We start from the raw sequence: 22,337 nt of genomic DNA on the forward strand, positions 1-22,337 counted from the left end.
GTGAGCAGTTATAAATATGCAATTATTAGGTAGCATCATACACATACCCTTTTGCGCTGTGTGGTAAATACAAATATCTGTGACATCACTTGACATTTGCACGATATTAATATTACAAATGTTCTCAAATATGTTTATCGTATTGTACTACAAAATACAACTGTTCAAAGATAGAAATAAAATAATAAAATTCACATTTTAAATTATGAAGATTGAGGCTAAGTTGTTATGTTACAATACCTTTCTAGATAATGTCGCATTGTTGAACAAATCATCCAGTTAAATGCATTATATTATCAGAACAAGAATTTCTGAACTTGGATTGGATCTTCAACAGATAGAACCTTCGGAGGAAAAGCTGAACAGAGAAGCACAAACTCATACAACCATTAAGTTTTGAACTAACTCGAACAGTAGGTAATTTGCATAACAGACATTGCGCCTGCCGTAACGCAATCTGCATAACAACTAATATAATATCATACATATCTACACAACAGCGCAAGTTATACTTCGTCTCGTAGATATTATAATGTCTCGTATAATGATATCATTGTCCTCTTGATTTCCATTATAATAAGATTTAACCCTTAATAAAGGACCTCGCAAAGCAATATTTCTAAAGCGCTGGACTGATCACCTACATATGTGAGATTTTCATGTGTATAAGATACAAATCGTTATCAATATCAAAAAACTATTAATTCATTCATTCAATTTAAAATCTTAATTCTCTTAAATATGGCCATGTCAATAAATTCTTCCTTTCCCAGAAAGTAAATATAAGGGTACATACCTACATCCCCCATTAGCTACTGTTGTCTCCCATAAATTATTGCTGCACGTGTTAAAACTGTCACTTAGAATTGTATAGCTACATAAGGACCGTAGTCCATTTGATCTTCACATTCATTTGTTAATGCCCTAACAAGGCAAAACAATTGTCACAGTATAATTTTTTATGTGTTTTTGTTAATAAAATACAACTTAGTAGACTCAAAAAATCTGTGTTTGATTTAAAATTAATACATAAATTAAAATTAATACATACATAAAAAAACTAACTAACTAACTAACCATCACGCCGATTCTCCGCAGAGATAAGCAGAAAAAATAGTAACCCATAAAATGTAGGATAGTAAAGAAGTTTATATCGAAAGACATTCTTTCAATATGAAAAAGGAAATAAGGCGGAATAGAAAAAAATATTAATTCAGAAGAAAAGGAGGAGAGCATTAATAGCTAGGGTAGTCAGAGTTACTCGTAATTATACGAATACAAGCTTGTAAGACAAGCTCTATTTAAGGTGTACGAGTCTGTTACGGAAAAAGCACATGAAATCGACACGAAAAGCTTAAATTGATGAAGTATTTTTTTCAAATACATTTGGAAAGAAAACGGATCTTTTCACTAAAAAATGACTTAATAAAAATACAAAATATTTAATATACTTTTTAAAATACATTTAAAACTGAAAACACATTTTTTTTTACAATAAGACTAGATTATTCGCCCCATGGATAATATATCGATATATATTATACGTGTCTCAAATTAAGATGAAATATCATTTTTTTAACTGGATACTTCACAAATTCGCAACAAAAGACAACACCGTCAGCCAAAATACCAAATCTATTGAAATTACCACTGACATACGAAAGAAATCTAACAATAGTGCGTATAAATATATGTATATATTTAAAAAAGTAATGCAATATGAATGGTCAATAATGAGCAGAATGGTGAAAGTTTAAAACATAAACCATCTAAATACCAGGTATCTAAATCTAAAAACCATCTAAATACTCAATCTTTTTTAGAATTTATATTTATCTGACGGATAAGGTCGACTTACGACTTAAATAAATAACAACAAAAAAACAATATGTATTTTTATACAATATTACTTAATATTTTTTTATAATGCATATATTTTATACTATAAATAATTTCGAACTAACCGGGTATTTTTTTTAATCTTCTGTAGTCAAATGTGATGAAATATTAATCTATCAATTTTAAACAAACATTTTTTTATGTTGAAACTCTAAAAATTTTTAGTGAAAAATTCCCAAGCTGAAAATTTAAAGCAAAAAATCATACCCAGCGTTGAACGAAATCGAATAGCGATACTAGGACACTTCATCACTCCGGTCTTTATTCCAGTATTTCTGTATTTTTTTATTCGATCCGAACAGATTTTCGCGATAATGACCAAAGTTTCACCATAATAATTTAGCCTCCCCTCGTTAAAACGTATTCTCGTATTTATCTGGAAATAACGAAATATTTTTGCCTGATTTTCGAGATGTGGAATTCGGGTTACAAGGGATTTGTTATTACAGCATTAAATTTAATTCTAGGAATTAAAGTTTTTTTTTAATTTCCTGGTATTATCCATTATTTACGTTTGAAAGGGGCTTAGAATCACGAGGGTAAGTTATATAAATAAAATATGATAACAAAGCATATTCTGAAAATTGATTTAAAATTAACTAAATTACCATCAGGCCCCGTCTTCGCAGCGGTAGGCAGAGAAAATAGAACGCCACATCACTATGTCTTTACTAATAATCTTCTTAGTAAAGACAAAGTGATGTGGAAAATTCTTTTAAATTCATGCATATCCTCATACCCGCTGATTATTTAGACTCCTGACCTGACCACATTTGAAATACTTGACCATGCCAAGTTTTTTTCGGTCTTCCTCTGTTCCTATTTCCAACTCAGTTTGCCTTATAAATTTGTTATACTATTATTTTCTCACTCAATTTTTCCACACTTCCAAACCATTTCAACGCACCATTCTTAATTTTATCATTAATGCTCATCTCAGCCTTGCGTTCTTTCCTTATAATCGCCATTCGAACATCTACCATACATCGTTTTCCGCACATTCATCCGAGAGATCGTATTTTCACTTCACTTTAAAAGTCTACTTTCATCGTTCTTTTGCCAACTTCATGCTTCATTTCCATACATCAAAGTTTGTTCTATGAGTCCATTGTGTACTGACAGTTTAGCTTTCGCTGTAAAGAATACTAATAAGTCCAAAAAATGCGATTTGGGATAAAGTTGTTTAACCTTCCTACTGTTAAATGTTATTGTATCTATTGTATGTAATGTATAAAATCAAGTAATTTAAAAAACAATATTGTATTGACATGTAAGTATTTCGGGTCAACACAGGCTATGCCTAAAGAGCCGTAAAACGTATAATTAAAATAAAAAATGAAAGTAAAAAACTCATCATGGAATTATTAAAGTATTTTTATTAAATTACGTCTCTTCATGTGAAAAGTTTTGCAATATACAACGCCACCGTGAAGTAGTATCGTCAATTTTCCAATCAGCTAGAAAAACGCTTTGCACCTCCTTTTGCGCGTACGATTTTCCGTCAGACATCGAACGAAAAAATCACGCACCGAAAATCTCCATAATGTGTGTTGAAGACTATGATCAAATAATAAATAAAACCAAATATTCGCACACATACGTAGTAGAACTTCGATTACGTGAACTTGATGGGAATGAGGATGGGAAGGTTCCAGATAGCGTATGATTTAGTTATTTTTTAGAAGGGGGAAAAATATTCATAAAATTTACCTTACTGCAATAGCAGTGTATTTTTTGTGTTTCTCGGTAATCAAAATTAATAATAAATCGGATTGGCATACATCCAAATAAAAAAAGGTCTCTGGTAAATAAAAGCTTTCTTAATCTAATGTAGATGGCTCCTGTGAACTAATATGTATGTACAGTGACATGAGATTTATGTTATTTGTTTATAGGAGTTTTGAGTAGAATTTGAGTAGAGTTTTGAGTTTGTTGTCAATCATGTGAAGAATGGTGAATGTCGCACGTATGTAAAGTGTCACTTTTTTTTAACAAAATTTTATTTAATGCGTATATTATATTATATTTTCTGTATATTTTCTGTAAATTCAATACTCATCTACAAAATAACGAAAAATTCAAATAATATTATAGTTAACTTCGAAAGAAAATGTTTGTTTTTGTTTTCTTGTGTAAAAAATATTTTGGATTCCGTCAATTTTTTTTATCGATTTAATGAAAAATAAGGACAATTTCCGTTTTTGTCTTTTTTTTTCATTATTAAGTGTGCAGTAAAATGGTTATATATATAAATTAAGGATAAATTTTACCACATTTAAGTTTTGTACTGACCTGTTCTTATGTAATTAGTAATATTTGATGATTTTTTGCCAAATTACACATCCTTTAAAATAATATATCATATTTTAAAGTAATAAAGAATGTCAGTAAAATGGTATTGAATACAAATAATGCATAGTTATAAACTAATTTTATTATTAAATTAGTTTATTTAGTTTACAAAATACTATTAGTATGCTTTGATGTTTTTTATTGGCATTTCTTTATTACCTTTTTATTTTTCAGTATTGAGATTTGCTAATTTTCGGCCAAATTACGTATCCTTTAATAAAATCTCATATTACAAAGTATTTATGTATTAGAAAACGCGAGCAACTTTGTATTACTCAAGTTATATTTTCTAAAATATAAAAGACTTACATTTTCTCTATTCGGTCTGAATTTACTCTGCCTGATCCTTGTGCTCTGGGAAGGCATTCCAGTTTAATATTCCTGAATTCAGTCTGGGTCGAACCTTGGCCGTGTGAGGTTGTGTGCACGTCTCCCGCGAAAGAAACTTTTTGGCGGGAAAATAAACTTTTTACGAGAGCTTCAATCGTTTCTCAATTGTTCAACACAACCTTTTAATTATCTTTGAATGATTTCAATGCGGGGAGGGTCTCCAAATTAAGGTAAATAATTTTGAATATATATATATTTTTTTAACGTATCTAAGTCTGCAAAAATAATAATCTTCTCCTTTTTAAGTATTCCTTTTTAAAATCTTTTTTAACATTAAAAAATATTTTATATTGAATAAGATATATAAGTGTAATCTCTGGGATTGACTATTTTTCAAATAAAATATTTTATCGAAATTTATATTACTCAAAAATCTATGCAAAAATTATATATTTTTTCATGAATTATGAAAAAATAAAAATTCAATGAACATGGTGAATTTATGATACAAAAAATAATTGTTGAATATTAAAAAAAAAACTTTTGATCAAAAGGCAGAACAAAAATAATTATTTACTCAGATCTAATGTAATGTATAATATTTATTATTATTTTTAAATCTTACAATCAAATTAAGGAATATTGATAAGCGTTATGATGGTATTAAAATAATGTCAGTTTAAAACAAAACATTATTTTTTTTTTAATTATTTGACATAAAATTATGACAAAAAATATTATCAAACATAATTTTAAATATTTAGAATTAAGCATTTCAAATAATTATAATACGCAAGGGAAATTCTTCTTATTTTTTTCGGATCATTTTATTTCAACCCCTTTTACAAAAATCCCCATCGAAGATAATAGACATGATTTTTTAATTTTTTTTAATATCTTATTTTCTTAACGAACATTTATCCTCAACAATTAAATATTGTAAGTATTTTTTTCCCACCAGTTAATACTTATAATTTAAGTTAATAATATTATTTATTACAAAATTTTTCAATGACGAGTATATCAAAAATATCTTTACTCAATTTTTCGTATGTTTGTTTTTCAAGCATCCATATTTTGTTTTATATTGGATAATATTTGCATATTGACTTATTTGAAGTCTTAAAATAGATACGTTCATGTGTAGTTAGGGTTACCATATTTTTTTTAGAAATACTTTGGGACATTTTCAAGCGAAGATTTAAATAAAAAGATGTATGCTCAAAAACCTTTTTCTTGAGGTGTTGGAATTTTTCAGTACATACGTATTCATGTTGTCGACGTGGCGAATGTTGGTAGAGTAATTATTTTAGATAAAAATATTTGTCAGAGAAAAAAAATATGAATATTTATTTTGACTCCCCAAGGTATAGAACCCGGGGCCTCTAGCACGATAGCTACACGTAATGACCATTACATCATGGATGCGGTCAAACAAGATGAATAAATCTGAACATGTTTAGGGCTTGAACGAGTTATTGGGTGGCTTAGGTGATCACTTTATAAAATGTAACATTCACCATTCTAACCATGATTGAATATCACGTTACCCAAATCTTGGAAGTTGAATTTGCGCTTCAATCGTAAAGATGAACTACATATTACTTTATCAACGACATCTATGGTTGATGTTTTCGTAAGGTCGTAAGCCATGTAAATGCCCCTTGTTATTGTTCCTTAACTGACTACCATATTAAAATCATATAAAGACCAGATTAAAACCATACTAACTCCATATTATATCCTTTAAAAAATCTTGACATAAAAAACTTTTATGTTGATCAAATACCAAATTAAAAAATAAAAATTTCGATGCAAATTGAGAATATTTAATTTTAGAATTAACTTTTATATTTTTACCCAATATCATTACAAAATGTTGAAAATAAGTTTTTTTTTAAATTATCCAATTTACAAATATCCTCGCAAATCGTTTTAAAATAACACAATTTTATGTACTCAAAAATGTAATTTGGAATAAAAAATCCATGTACTTACTGTACGGTTAATGGTTACAGTAAAAAAAAAACAAACATGGTTCGAAGATCAGCAGCAAATGGAAGGAAAATATTAAGCATGTATTTTGCGCCCCGCGGGAAAATTTACCATTCGTGTGGGTTTTACAAAAACGTAGCGTGTGTGGCGACCTTTGGATTTCAATCCAAAAAGCGGTAGGTAGCATTTTCTCTTAAAATATACAGTCGAACATGTTTTAATTTCATGGGTTCTATGTACGCAATTCACTCATTCTGATTAATTTATCCCAAATTCAAGGCAAGTGAGAAAATTTATTTCATGAATAAAAATAAAATCTGCTGAATTGACTTTACTTTTTTGAAGTAAAATAAAAGTTTTTAATGTTCAAATAATTTACTTATGCGCAGAATTTTGATCAAAATATTTTATTTATATTTTAATATACAGGTTTTGAAACGTATCCGTCTCTTCGTCATGACCTTTTTTTTTTTTAATTGAGACCAAATTAGTAAAATAAGCTATTTATATTAAAAATATTATTTTTTGGCCAGTTTTGAAAAAATCATAATTGTGATATTTTAACAAGACGTATCCGTCTCTTTGTCAGAACCACCACACGACCCGCATATAAACAGCAATTGTTCATATGCAAACATTAAAATTATGCGTTTGAAGTAAAGCAGCCTATATCTTTATACTTAATCCGAAGTTCTCAAACACTTGTCGCGAAATACAATAATTTTTGATGAAAATAATTAATTTCATTTGGGTAACCTCCGCCTCCATATTTCATATAAGAAAAACGCATGATTGAGAGGATGATCATCATATTTTTTTGTTAAAAAAATTACCTTTTAATTTTATTTTATATTAGACCAAAACGAAATAGATACCATACATTATAAAATCGATGAGACCTATTGTAAAGTAAAATATTTCAACTTTTTCATTTACTATATGTTTCCCTCTTAGTGTAGTGGCGTTTCTTGGGCGTCAAAATAAATAGGTTATAAATAATTTTCACTCTCATATTTATTTAATATCACCCTGGTATAAGAAGTGCAGGACTGATAGTGTCACCTAGCACTTATGTAAATAACGATCAAAATAACACGGAGTTAATGCTGTGCCCTATGCACTATTGGTGCACCCAAAAAGGTAAGTGCCGGAAAAAATTATGAGAAAAATGTAATTTTTTTTACTCAAATTCAAAAAACTAAACACCACGCCTTAGAAAATTGATGGAATCCAATTTAAAGTTTCATTTCTTTTAAAGTTATTATTTAACATGAATTAGTTGATAAAAAACTTAATCGTTAAACTTTCTCCTTCAAAAGTAAATTGCCATTTTCTTTAAAAACCAAGGTTAAAATTAAACATCTCATATCTTAGATTTTATGATCGATCAAAATCCATACACTACAGCAATATAAAAAAAAACTAGGACGTGTATGATGAAATATATTTTTATTGTCCATTTTTTAACAAATTTATTTTGAAATTTAATTTGGAGAACTCTTTTATTATTTCAGGATAATAATCCCATACGTATATATATTCAAAAAACGTACTAGGTTCTGGAATGAGGCAGAAATTTTCTTTAGGGATTCCAACCGCCCAGGGCATTTTTTCCCTTTTTTCTCTAGAAAATTTGGTGCGTAAACACATCTGTTCGTTTTCAGCTTCATAGTCTATTGGAGCGAATATATTATAAAAGGCAATTTCACAAACTTTCCTACTAAATACATGTTTATCAAATTTAAAAAAAGTCTATATGTATCTTAAATGAATAGTCTAGAGTCAGAAAGCCAGTGACTGACCAAGAAAATATTTCATAGACCACGGAAAAAAAAACTCGGAAATTTCATCAAAAAGATACATCAGCTCATTTTAGGCCGCAATATTAACAAACAATATTACACGCCACTACCAAAGAACTATTCACATATTTGCAACTACCCTGAATGTTAATCACATGCGTTTTTGGTCCACCCTCGAACCAACAAAATGCTGGGGTGCATATCGGTGTATGTTGGTCCTCAGATCGACTAAAACGCATGTGATTAACATTTTCTGTAGTTGTTTGTGAACAATACTCTGATAAAGGTGTATATTATTGTTAACATGCTGGTGATTGTACTGACAAAGAGATGGGTACGTCTGGAAACCGGTAAAAATATCGGTCAATATAATATCAAACCCTTATCCGCACCCTAATGGTGCATAGGGCACTGCATTATATAAACGCAGTGTTATCTTGATCGATAACACACGAAGGAAAAATGATCAGCCCTCCGCTTCAGGTACCAGTCCAGGTTAATATTGAATAAAGATTATAGTAAAAAAATCACTTGTATTTATTTGACCCCCCATGGGAATCGAATCCGGGTCCTCCAGAACGGTAGCCGAGCGTGCTGACCATTACACTATGGAGGCGGACAAATAATTAAATCAAAACTTGCGATACTTCTTTATTAAAAAAAAAGAAAAAAGGCTTTACACCAAGAAATTAATATAAATAATGTATTTAAAACATGATAACATGTACTTTATACACCGAATACAATTTTTTAAAAAAATACGATTGAATTAAAAATTATTTTGAAAAATCATAACAAAGTTGAAAAGATTTATATTTTCTGTTAAGTTTGTATAATATTATTCTAAATGATAAAAACAAATGGCGGCTAGTTCAAAAATTTTAGTATTCCGAGAATCTGTATTTTTCAACTGAAAACTACCCTTTATTGAACACAAAAACTAATGTATTCAATATTAAATATTTGTGCGTTTTCAAACTACCTAGCAACTGGGCTATTGTTATTAATAACATGTCGGGTTATAAATAACTTACTCTGAATATTTGAGCTTTCTAATCAAATATATGAAAGCATCCCATGTTTTGAACACCAAGCAATTTCGTAATGCTGAAAGTTGTTCTGGTAAATGTTGAAGGAAATATGAATATTTAATAAATTAATTAAGTCAGCAAAATGGTTCCCTCTGGTACTTGACAGCTAAATAATAAATATAATATTTCGGGTGTATTTACATTTTTTGTACATGGAAATTTCACCCTTTAAAAAATCGTTATCAATAATTAATTGATTTTTCAACATAAATAAAGATATAAAAGATATGTAAATATGGCAGTCTAGTAATTCATAATACATGGCTTACGACGTATATACATGTATATGTGCTAGTTTTTACGTTACGACTTAAGTGATTAGGAGTTATTTTATACTTTAAAAAAAATGTTGAATGACAAGTGTTATGGTAGTGACGTGTAGTATTGTTTGTATGCTGATGTTATTGTCCTGACGAAGAGACGACGCACCCGTCTCTTCGTCAGGACAATAACAATATTAGCATACAAACCATTCTACACGTCAATACCATAGCGCTTTTAATATTAAGTATTCAACTAAAGAAAATGATAATCACATGCGTTTTAGGTCGATCCGAAGACCAACATGCACTTACATGCATGTCAGACCGCGACCTTTTGTTGGTCCGTGCATTAGCATTTTGTGTAGTTGTAAATATGAGGGAAAAAACAGAGGAAGACCGAGAAAAACATGGCACGATCAGGTATGCCAAATACTTGAAAGTGGTCAGGTTAGGAGTCGTAACAATCGGCGGGTATGTATGAGGAGATGCATGAACGTGGAAGAGGCGAAGAATGTTTGCAAGGACAGAGTGGTGTGACGCTCTATTCTCTCTGCCTACCTCTGCGGGAAAGCGGCGTGATGGTTAGTTAGTTAGTTAGTTAGTAAATATGTGAATAGTGCTATGTTAATATATTTTAAAAAGTATATACTTATTGACCACTTATTTCTTAGGACCCGTTCTAGCATTCCTAAGAGGACAATATCTTCCGATTCGGTTATTACCGAAGAGACAAGCCGTTACAATTCCAATATCAAATTTTTACCACAAGATAAACGAAACCGTTTAGTATAATGCTGGGTTGTGCAAAGATAATATTTTATGATCGGTAATCATTGTTTTCAGCAGCCGCCGTATCAATCAATGCTTGTTTTAAATTGTTTTTCATGGAAGTTTGGAAAAAAAAAGATATAATTTATTGGTCCCATAAAAATGTATACACGGGAAATTCGACCCATCCATCAATGTTCTGCAGTAAACTGGCCTGAAACATAAACAAAAAACAACATAATTTATTAAGGTTAACGGCCATTGCCATAAGGCACAAAAAACTAAAAATAAATTTATCAATCAACCAAATTAAAAACGAGAGGGGGTGGTTTTACTGTTACACTAAGTGAATATTTACAGCGACTATAGATAAAGTAAAATTATCAAAAGATGAATGGCAACTTTCAATAAGGACTAGCTCAATACGAAAGCAAAGAACCAAATTTATAGAACATACTTAAATCGATTGCTTTGAAATTTAAACACTGTAGTATTTAAAAAGCGATTTTTTTTACCATACATAAATGAAGATGTAACTTTATAAAATATGAAAAATAAAATATAGAGAACTTTTATTATTGGTTTTATTATTCTTACCGGTTATTCTAACAAGCTTCTTGTCTTTTTGAGAGATAAATATATAGTATCTAAGTTTATGTGTTAATCATGTAATTCAATTTTTAAAATATGACACTAAGTATCGGCAAAAAACATATTTAAAAAATGTAACTGATGACAAGCAAAAAAATTTTTTTGAACATATTCTCTTCGCCGCAATGGCAGCGCCATCTGTTCTGCGAAGATATCGGCAACACACGAAACACTAAACATTACTCATGGTGGCTAGCGTGCTTCTCGACAGCTACTGACACTTCAACAAGCACATTCAACGTTTTCGTTTGCATTATTATATTTTGGATTTTAAAAAAAAATGCTTTCCTGCATTCATTCAATGAATTAACGATATCTATTTTATTTCTTTTAAATTTTATCACACAGTAACAGCAACGTATCACCGGGTAGAGCTAGTATATTCATAAAAGTAATGGGAAACAGCGGGAATTAAAAAATAAGATGGTAATAATTAAAAATTGTGAAAAACGTACATAATTAAGTCCAATAATAAAACACCCAGCTTTCCCAATTAAATTAATTACATCCCATAAGACACACCCCGAGTGTATTTAATAAATTAAAAGGGGATTCGTTGCAGAGCTGTCGTAGGAGTAAGAGAAGTTAATAATAAATATACCACTTCTCTGTTAAATTGTGTTTTATTTAGATTAACACATTATTTAAAAAAAAGGTAAATATACTTATGTATGTTTTTTTTGTATTATTTAGATGATCAAGTAATGATAATCAAAAATGTTAAAAAGATATGAAAATCAATGATATGGCTTGTTTTTTTTTTGGCCATGATAGTACTTTTTCGTGTTATTTACATACGTTGTCACTATCATCTTTTACCACAGAGTTCTAGATAATTTTGACATAAATAACGTAATTTCAATATTTTTATTCTTCCTGGCTTCATCCCAACTTGTCGAGTTTGGGGTCAGCTCTCCTCGTCCTGGATCTTTCTATCATACGCATCGTCACCTAGGCCATGCCTTTGAAACATATTTTCTTTCTGCAGCAACCATGAATTCCATGGTCTTCCTCTAGATGTCTTTCGAGGAAGAATCATGGCGATTGCCTGGTTCACAATATGATAAGGTTTTCTGCGTTCTATGTGCTGCCCACACGATCTCAATTGCCTTTCCTTAACCTTACTATTGATGTATGGTTTCTTTTGGTTATTTTATCTCTAAAGGACACTCCACCTGACCATCTAAGCATTCGTGTTTTAGCAGTTTCTAGTTGCCTGGCGTAGGTGTTATACTCTTACATCGTCCAACACTCTGAGCCATAAAGGAGTGCGGGTCTCATAATAATTGTTTGGTAAACCTTTGCCTTTAACTTGGCTGGCATTAATGAATAATAAATTGACAATAATAAGTTATTATTATTATTTATAACAATAATAATACTACGATAAATAATGTACAGAATAACTTTGTGATACCTTTATCTTAAGCTACTTGAAAAAGAGGTAATAAGTCTTACTTTTCCGGTACCGGTCGAGGGTAGCATGTTAAATATAAATTTTGTAAAAACGTTAAATAAATTAATATGAACTCGGGTTGTGATCATGTGGTCAATATTGTGGGCTCTAGATCAGAGCTTTTGGGTTCAAGCCTACCCTAATTCAACTAGATTTTTTTTTAAAAAAAGGTGCTTGGGCCTTCAAAAATAGTATGTGAATATAATAAAATAAAATAAATATCTTTTATTTACACAAATAAACACGATAAAAAGTGTAAGCACGCACGTATGAGCATGAAACGTTATGTTAACATTTCGAAATTGTTCAAAGTGATTCTCCTAAAGTTGAAATCAGATTTTGAATACACGAACTGTAAAATTTTATGTCGTTTGAAAAAATATCTGGTACAATTTTTTTGCTATCCAAAATTTTTACGTACAAGCACTTTTGACATAATTTCTCTTTATACTTGTTGTATGAAATCCATCAACGTCACATAAAATTTCACAAAATCAGACAGCATAGAAAGCACACTTTTTTTTTTAATCGATATAAATCATACATACATGTAGGGTGATGTAGCCAATTGTTGACAGTCTCGTAATAACTGACAGCGAAAATTTTTAAGAATAATTAATATGACCAAATACAGTTTTGTTTGAATAGACTGAATTTCAAATAAACATGGTACAAATGAACGAGGAAATTTGTAATTAATTTCACAAAGCTACAAAAGGTACAAACCTTTTGGTCAGGATTTCTAACCTGTTTTTGATTGGTTGAAGTTTTGCTTTACAGCAATAAGCTTATCAATGTCATTAATTTTATATTATATTCAAGTTCATTCAAATTTAATAAATACACAAATAATATTTTAGAAAATATTGTAATTAGATTTTGTATTGTTTTATGGTAGGTAAAATTTAATTTAATTATATATATTATGATACCCTTGACGGAGGAGCAAGCAATATGTCCATAAAATAATCACACACCCACATATGGTATATATTATATAAAAATACAAAATGTTAATAGGATAACTCGCATTGTCTATAATTCACAGGCTTACCTGTAGTTAAAGACAGTAAGGATAGGAATGGTCAATGTCAAAACTAATCACGAACATCCCGACAAATTAAAAAATAATATTTTCTGAATTCATTTCGCAATTGGCAAGAATCGAATCCGCGCACCATTTTCACAGGGGTCTGTCAATATAAATGTAGATTAGTTTATGAATACCCACGCTATATTTACGTTAGTTTTGTTGTTATGTAAGGTATTATATTTATCACTTTAATTTTAAAATAATTGGTAACAGGCAATACAGATTAATAAATTAATTTTGAGCATAAAAAGTAACCCGTAGAGCATTTCATATCATAATAAAAATCTGACAATATCAAAAGTTTGCATCTATTGCTTTAAGCTGGCAATAATCGGTCGTGTCACCCTACCTCCGTGTTCTTTTGAAATTTTTATGACATTGTAAATGGTTACTAAAAGGTATTTGAAGATTGCCTCTTATTCTCGAGTATAGTACATTATTCTGCATATTTTTCACTGCCTACAATGTGTAATAATAATATGGATATGGGAGTGTTATCAAAATAAAATCCCCAGAGGATACAAAGGAGTAAATTACATTCTACCAACATGTTCCCTCACATTTAAAAGCAAATTTTGAGGAATTTAGAATTCTTGCAACGTATCTCTCCGAGATCTTTTCAGAATGAGGTTGAATTTAATTAACGCAAACCATGTAAAAAATAATTGCGTTTTTTGTGGGATAAGAAGAACGCGTGTTCACTTAAAATGACTTTACAATACCAAACAATTTTAACAGAAATTTCAATATTTGGAAACTTAGAACTTCAATAACCTTTCTACAGACAGAAAAAAATTTAAGACATTTAAGCTATAAAAAATAAATAAAATTAATGTTAAGCATGTTAATCTAAGGAATAAAAAAAAAAACTAATTATTTTAAAAACATAAGTTGAATTTCCAACAAACATAACAAACAAGTGTAAGTCCCTCTCCAAGCACAAGAGCTCAGTCTCTTTATTGGAAAGAACTGCGTTTTTAATTTCTGCGTTTCTATATTTCATATAAAATCGTTTAAATCATTATATTTTTTAAAAATTATATGATTTATTGTAATTAATATATCAGTTAGTTTTGAAATATTATAAATTATTGTTTTAGTAATGAAAACTCTCATTTTTATTTGAATTGCTTAAAAATAATATTCTTAGTAGTCTGCTTAATGTTTTTGTCAACAGTGAACTTTTAGCGTTGTTGTAATTAAGTTGTAATGGTAACATTACTCCAATGTGTTAGTTAAGCATACATATGCTTATATGTTTCATGCCATAAAGGGCTAGTGTTACACACAAAAATGTTGCGTCCACCCTTATGCGGTCGATTCGGTACAGTAATTGTAACACAAGAAAAGTTTAGCACCCCAAGGGTGACTACACGATAGGAGTCTGCGGGTATATTCGCTGGATATCACTCCTTGTCAGTTAAAGCCGAAGCAAACTGGTATGTGGCTTACTCGTTGGTGGCGTAATCGCTGGTGGCATACACATTGATAAGGTACTAGCTGGTGGCTTAAAACCGGCATATTAATCTTACACAATAGCGTAATCGCTGTAGAGTTCTTACTTAGAGTGTTAGCTTAATACGCGTTATCGGCATATTAAGCTTACACATTAGTATTATCGCTGGTAGCGTACTCGCTAGTAGCGCACACGCTGGTGAAGTACACGGTGTTGAGTCAATCGCTGAAAGTGTACATATTGCATGTAGCGTGCTTGCTGGTGACACATGGCCTAATCGGTGATTGCTTACAACTGTTAGCGTAATCGCTGGTAGCTTATTCGCTGGTTTGAAGGGAAAAAAGCTTTCGCTTTATTATTCACCTATTTTTAACGTTTTTTTGCACTACTTGCGCCCATACATAAAGTCGGTGTATCCCATATATTTTTTCCGTGTTAGAATGATGAAACGCTTAGTTATAAAATAAATTCAACAATATCAGGACTTTGTTTTGTTCTACATATTGTAATATTGTTTATTTTATTACAAACTGTAACAAAAAATTTAAAAAAATATTTTGTTTGCAAAAAAATACTTTATACTTTTGAATCCAAGGAAATAAGTAGAAGTACATAATTATAATACGAGCGTAATATCAAATCGTTAAAACCACATTTTATTTACAAACGAAAAACAATTCTTGTCTAATATGAACACACTTTATTTATGTTTTGTAATGAAATACGACATAATTAGCTGATGTTACTAAATACATCTTACTTATAATATATTCATTATTCAAAGATTTACCTTAAAATAAATTACAAAATTATGTAAACATTTTACACCACGACCCCAAGTATCGAATTACAAATAAGCTCTATTTCTGAGAGGATGCGATTGATGTTTTATTATACCCTCCGTATTATAAAGGTAAGTGAGTTATGTGTGTATTCGAATGGCGGAGGTTTCATTGAAAGAGAATAATTTTAACTAAGACAATATATCTCCCCTGACCTAGAATTGGTGCCTAGCAAACAACCATAAACCATTTGCCAGAGAATACACCATTCAGGGACTATGCCCATAATTTTAAGCGCAACGCCAGTGTTTTTTGAGTCGAAGTAATTAAATTGTCAAGTCTATTGTTTCCCATTCGTTCCTGTGAATATGCAATAACGAGGAACGTCTCTCTCGAGTTTCATTAGTTTGCTCTATATTTTTTCTCCCTTTGTTCTCTCCCTTCAGTTATTGGTTTTCCAATGTTCTCTACAGTAATCCATTCGGTCTGGAGAGTAAAAAGTTCTTAAACAATAAAGGAGGGTTGCGAAATCTAATGGGTGCTATGTGGCTACAAATGTAGGCTTAGCTCGAGGTGCCAATGGCCGTATGAATCGAAATTGCTTCCCCATTTTACAGCCATATAATCCCCTTTAAGGCCGGAGTAATAAAATCTTTTAATAACGTAATTTTAGTTATTTATTACGTCTGCCATATGGTTTTTACAGCACTAAAACAGATAATAATTGAACAGCGGTTTAGTGATTCAAGAAAACAAAACAAAATCCTTATTTTTTTTTAAGATATCATCGTTTTTGCGGGCTCGCGATCGCTGTTCGTAATTTCAGAGCCGTATACAAAATTTATATCTGTTAATAAAGACGCTTATTATAAAGAAGGAATGAGAAAGGATGCGAATTTTTACAACGGCAAATATCCAATTAACTTAAATTTAATTCGAAAATATCTGTTAAAGGGTAAAGGCACTAATAATTGGTCGATTAATCAAAAGGAAGCTGCAATAATTTCCTAGGAATTTCCTCGGGGAATTTTAATTTAAATATTTATGTTCGAAAATAATATTGCGAATTGAATGGGTAAGTAAGATATGTAGCATAAAAGGGAGGTAATTATATTCACTTTATATTATTTTATTTGGAAAATGATTAATTTAAGGACCGACCTACAATTATATACAGATCCTATATCATTGCTTGAAAATATCCCAAAATCATGTATATAACTCATTTGTTTATTTATTCTCACCAATAAAAAGCACCTGTTTATTGCAAATTGATATTTAAACACCGAAGTATATTTTTAATAACCATTAATGTATCAGACATTGGATTATTCACCCTAGGGATGATATATCAATATTATACATATTTTAACTTGAGATGAAGCATCATTCTTTTTCATAAAAAAAGAAGATGTCTGTGAATAACGTTCACCATTCTGCCCATTATTGAAAAATATTTTCCATAAAAAATGAATATCCATATCGCCAGTTCGTTAGCCTTGGAATGCTCAAACTTCCATCTTCTTTGGTACAAAATTTATAGCGTTTCAAAATATTATCAAACGCAAATTGAAAAAAAATAATTGTGAAAAGTAAATAGTAATTATTCGTTTGCTTTCGGCTTCAGTTTGGATGAAAAGTATGTTTAAAATTTGAATAAACAGTGGGTACCTACCGAATAACTCTCCATAAATTCGCTCGCTCACAAGAGTGCATCAAAATGCATTTGCAAAGCAAACATTCAGGATATTTTTGAAATGAAACTATTCAACCCTTACTCCTTGCTTACAATAACATCACATGGAGAGATCTACCCAGAACTCGACGCTTTTTCCCATTTTTTCCGCATTTTCCCGCCAGCGGTGGAGCGCCCGAGGCGAAGAACGGCGGGAATTTTTTTTTTTTATACCAAAATGGAGACAACGTCCGCATTTCAAATTGAACGACGATTCGAATATCGAATGTCGGATTTGAAATATGAATCTGTCAATCGAAATTGGATGGATATTTTTCATAACGGAAGCGAAACGCGTTCGCTGCGATGTTTTTCGTTTCCATGTAAGGGACTTGAAATTTATTATCGCGATTTTCATTAGCGATAAGGATGACATGATACATTATTCTGGCTCGAAAAGGTACCCTTTTTGCTAAATTATGGAAATACAGTCTATAAATTTGTTCCGATACATAATAAATATCTCAATATAACAATTTATTGACAATTAATCGCTGCAAGGAATCTGAAAACCTTAATTATTTTTTTACAAAAATGTTAATAACGATGCTAATAATAATAACAATAGGGGTGGTATTGTTTGCATGCTGTAGTAGTGATTATCCTGACGAAGAGACGCGTATGTCTCGAAACCGGTAGACATAAAAATCTCAGTGAGTGGTTAAACACTAATATTATTAAAAATTTTGTAAAAAAAATAAGTAAAAATCACTAAGTACAAAGTAAATGCTTTAAATATTACTAATATTGAGAATATAATCTGAAAATCGTTTAAAAAAGCACGTTTATTTTAAAAGTTGGGTGACAGCAAACAATCTTCAATGTCTTTTTTAATTTTTTTTAGAAAAGTGTTTTTTGTTGTTTTGTTTTTGACATCTTAACACAGATGAAGAAGAATATGAAAATATTTGAGACCCGTCATTGGCTGATTAAGATATGGAAACGCTCAAAATGTTTTTAATTTTTTAGTCATAATATATGTAGTTGACATAATATTAAATGTAAGTGATTTTAAATTCAATCACTCTTACTTATTGTAGATATACTAGAGTGTTATCAATATTTTTACGTTATTTCAAAACAGACAAAAAAATGGAGATGAAAAATAATTTCTGGGAAATTTACAGATTTAAGGCTGGTTTAAGTGATTACTTTTAACACTGAATATAACCCTTTATCCGAATCTTTATTCCATTATTGATCGTAAAATAAAAATTTAAGTTTGATCGTTAAATCAGTCTTGGGCTGAATAAATATTAGAGTGAAAAATAACAAGCATTTTTTTCCTCCCCTGAGAATCGAACCCGGGATCTTTAGCGCTAATAAAAAAATCTACGGAGTCGGACTGATATAACTTTACTGAGCTTCGTTGATTATTGTTTAACTTCAACCCGCCTCTGAAACGTCGTAAGCCCTGTAAATGTCCTAGCATCTAATTTGCGTTTTTAAAGTAAACTTTCTCGTCTGTATTCTGGTATTTAGAAAAATTCGTTTTATTGTTTCAAATTCCATGTCTTCTATTCTCATTAAAACTTTTTGCAATATATAAAAAATAAGACTTAAATCACTTTGTCCTCAATTCAAGTCATTTATGATCAATATAACAGTGCGTTTCTCCGACGCACTGCTCTATAAATCATGGTCTGAGAGTCTTCGACGCCAATAGTTAAAAGCTTGTATTAAAAATCATCTCTGATGATATTATTCTTATATTTTTGTCTAACGAATACGTCATCCTTATTCAGAGTTAAAATTTGAAAGCATAAATTTAAAATTTTCGTTAAAAATATTTAATTAATTTTAAACATGTTTAAACCTGTTCAAATAAATCAAGAAAAAAAATAAAAATGGCGCTAGGGATTGGAGCAGAAATTTAAAAAAGATCTCGTACAAAATTTATAATCTCGCTTAAGTGCTCAGATAACTCATTAAATTAATTAAAACGGCGAAAATGATTTTAATCTCTTTTAATAAAATTTTCTTAATTAATTAATTTGAACAAAAATACCAGATTTATTTTAAGAAAAAATTGAAAAATATATGAAGGGTTTAAATGACTATTAAAAATAACATCCAAAAACTATATACTGCTCTTGAATGAATTGAAATATGAAAACATAATATAAGAAAAAAATGGAAAAATATTCTTAAATCGTATATTGCTTATAATATTTTTTTTGTTTTTTAATCATGAATTTTGGAAAACTTCATTTTTTTTTTTTTTCGATTTTTTAAATATTTTTATTGATGCATACAGCATCTGAATGAGACTTATAATCTTGAACGATATCATAGAAAAAATTGTAAAAATACAGTTGTGCAATCCCAAGTATCATAGCAATAGCTATTTTTTCATTTTCCGTTCCCTACTATTCATCCATCATTTTCATTTCTAGACGGCAGTAAGGTCCATGATCTTACTCTATCACTACATCATCTGAAACCGCATTTCACTTCTAGATCTGATGTAGATTTCTTCATTTGAAAAGTAGCTAATTTATTAATAAAATAATTAAACAATACCTTTTCTTCAAAATGCAAAAACAGCACTTTCTGCTCTGTAGCGGGTAAATATTAAGTTTAAAATATGCCGCTTTTGCTGGGATATAGTACATTTTTTGGCCATTCCAAAAACATGCACAATAGAAAATTAACGGTTATATATATCGTTATTGAAAGGAGAGAGCGATATATAGAAGAAGACTGGTTTACTTGTCTGTCAAAAATAATTATTTTCAACCCGTTACTAGGCACTTTTCTTAATATAAAACGTACTCGTAATTTTCCCCCGAGATTGGATAAACTTTTGAAAATAATGGTAAAAAAAACGTTATTTTCGTTATAAATCCACTTTAGTGATATTCCCCGGATAGTAGTAGCGTCCCGGTTCTGGGTAGCTAAGCTGATTACTGCTACAAGTATAACGCTAAATGGGAAGTGGTGTTCCCGCGGGATCGGTTGTCTTCTCGGAGCCGTCAGCATCCTTAGCAAGGATCTAATCCCGGGGTAATTATTACTGCCCGGAATATACCGGGATAAATCTACAACGAAAAACATCTAACTTCATCCAGGCGCCATTTTTCTACCATCGCGTACAAGGCAGCATACCGATAGATGATATTTGGCGTACAATACAATAAATTGAAAAATATAAATGTATTACATTATTTTTTTGGCATCTCAACATGGATGAAGAAGAATATGGAAGTCTGGGCATTTACGCAATACAAATGCCTAAACTTCCAAACTCTTCTTCATCTATGTTGACATGTCAAAAAAAGTATGAAAAAAATAACTCCTAATTAGATACACAAGGTGGATTGGTGGGTCTCTGCAATTATTATATATATTTTTTAAATATGTTTTAATTCGTCCGCCTCCGTAGTGTAATGGTCAGCACGCTCGGCTACCGTTCTAGAGGTCCCGGGTTCGATTCCCAGGGGGGTTAAATAAATTTAAGTGATTTGTTTCACTCGAATATTTAGTCAATATTACCCTGGACTGGTACCTGAAGAGGAGGGCTGATCACCTTTCCTTCATGTGTAAACGATCAAGATAACACTGCGTTTATATGAAGCAGTGCCCTATGCACCATTGGGGTGTGGATAAGGGTTTATTATTTTATTATTATTAAATTTGTTGTTTCAGTAAATTTATACAATTTATGTTGATAAAAAAATCGGAATCAAACTCAAGACGAGATGCGGTAGCTGAGTAAACTTACCTAACCTCACTCTGATGTGGTACCTAAATAAACACATTAGTCTTTTCCGACGAAAAATTCATTTTTTAAATTCAATTTGCGTAACTGCACGAACAAACAGACAGAAGTGGAATTTCAGATTTGCTTCAGAGAATCTCGTTAACATAGAGTAGGTACTTGGGAGTAGCTTGTAATGGGTCGGTCGGGATAGAACAGTCGTGCAATCATGCCGTGTGAAGAAGACCTACATTTGGCTATTTTGTAGGTAAAGTAGATCAGGGATTACCAAAATGCGGCCTCCAAATATAATGAATGGAGCCCAAGGGTGGGTTTATTATGATGTGATTATAATAAAAGGTTTACTATAATGAAAAAATAACACGAGAAATGCCCTTAAATTTAAATATTCAGATACGTTCAAAGCTACTATGCATACTAATAAATTTTTACTTGATTTAGGGTACATTTTGCGTAAAGATTGAGGTAGAGGATGTTTTTTTAGAGGTTTAAAAATTATAATTTCCCGCAATAAATTTATGCCGGCACCCGCCGTGTGACGTGTTACACTATCTTGTATAAACAACAGCTCTGTCACATCAATGCCATTTAACTGAGGTACGAAAAAGTCAGTAATCATGGTTCTGTAGCACTCGCCATTGACCGTAACATTCTGGCAATCATCGTCTTTAAAAATAAAAATATTGGAAAGTGATTCCATCTTCCCATAAAGCACACCAAACAATGATTTTTAATGTTTCCGGGTTTTCTCCACTCCGAATTCGACAATTCTGCTTATTGACATAACCATTTAACCAAAAATGTGCCTCATCGGTGAACAAAATTTTGCGTTGAAAAAGAGGATCAAGCTGAATATTGTTTTCGGCCCATTCACTGAACCTACGACAAGCATAATAATGGTCATTCAGTCTATTAATGGTGAAATGACAAAACGTACTGACTA

The 22,337-nt window shown here is 30.6% G+C and overlaps 1 protein-coding gene across 1 annotated transcript in view; it reads left to right on the forward strand.

Annotated features, from left to right (window-relative positions):
• The first annotated feature begins 4,508 nt into the window (after positions 1-4,508).
• The window catches only part of LOC148300608 (uncharacterized), a 166,411-nt gene continuing 148,582 nt past the window's right edge, over positions 4,509-22,337 (forward strand). Inside the window, exon 1 of the mRNA XM_088274544.1 lies at positions 4,509-4,811. The gene's annotated coding sequence lies outside the window, so the exon portion shown is untranslated. The remainder of the gene's footprint in view (positions 4,812-22,337) is intronic.

This window comes from Brachycentrus maculatus, unplaced genomic scaffold, assembly GCF_059751285.1.
Source record: "Brachycentrus maculatus isolate JH-2025_06_01 unplaced genomic scaffold, ASM5975128v1 h1tg000687l, whole genome shotgun sequence".
Lineage (NCBI taxonomy): Eukaryota > Metazoa > Arthropoda > Insecta > Trichoptera > Brachycentridae > Brachycentrus > Brachycentrus maculatus.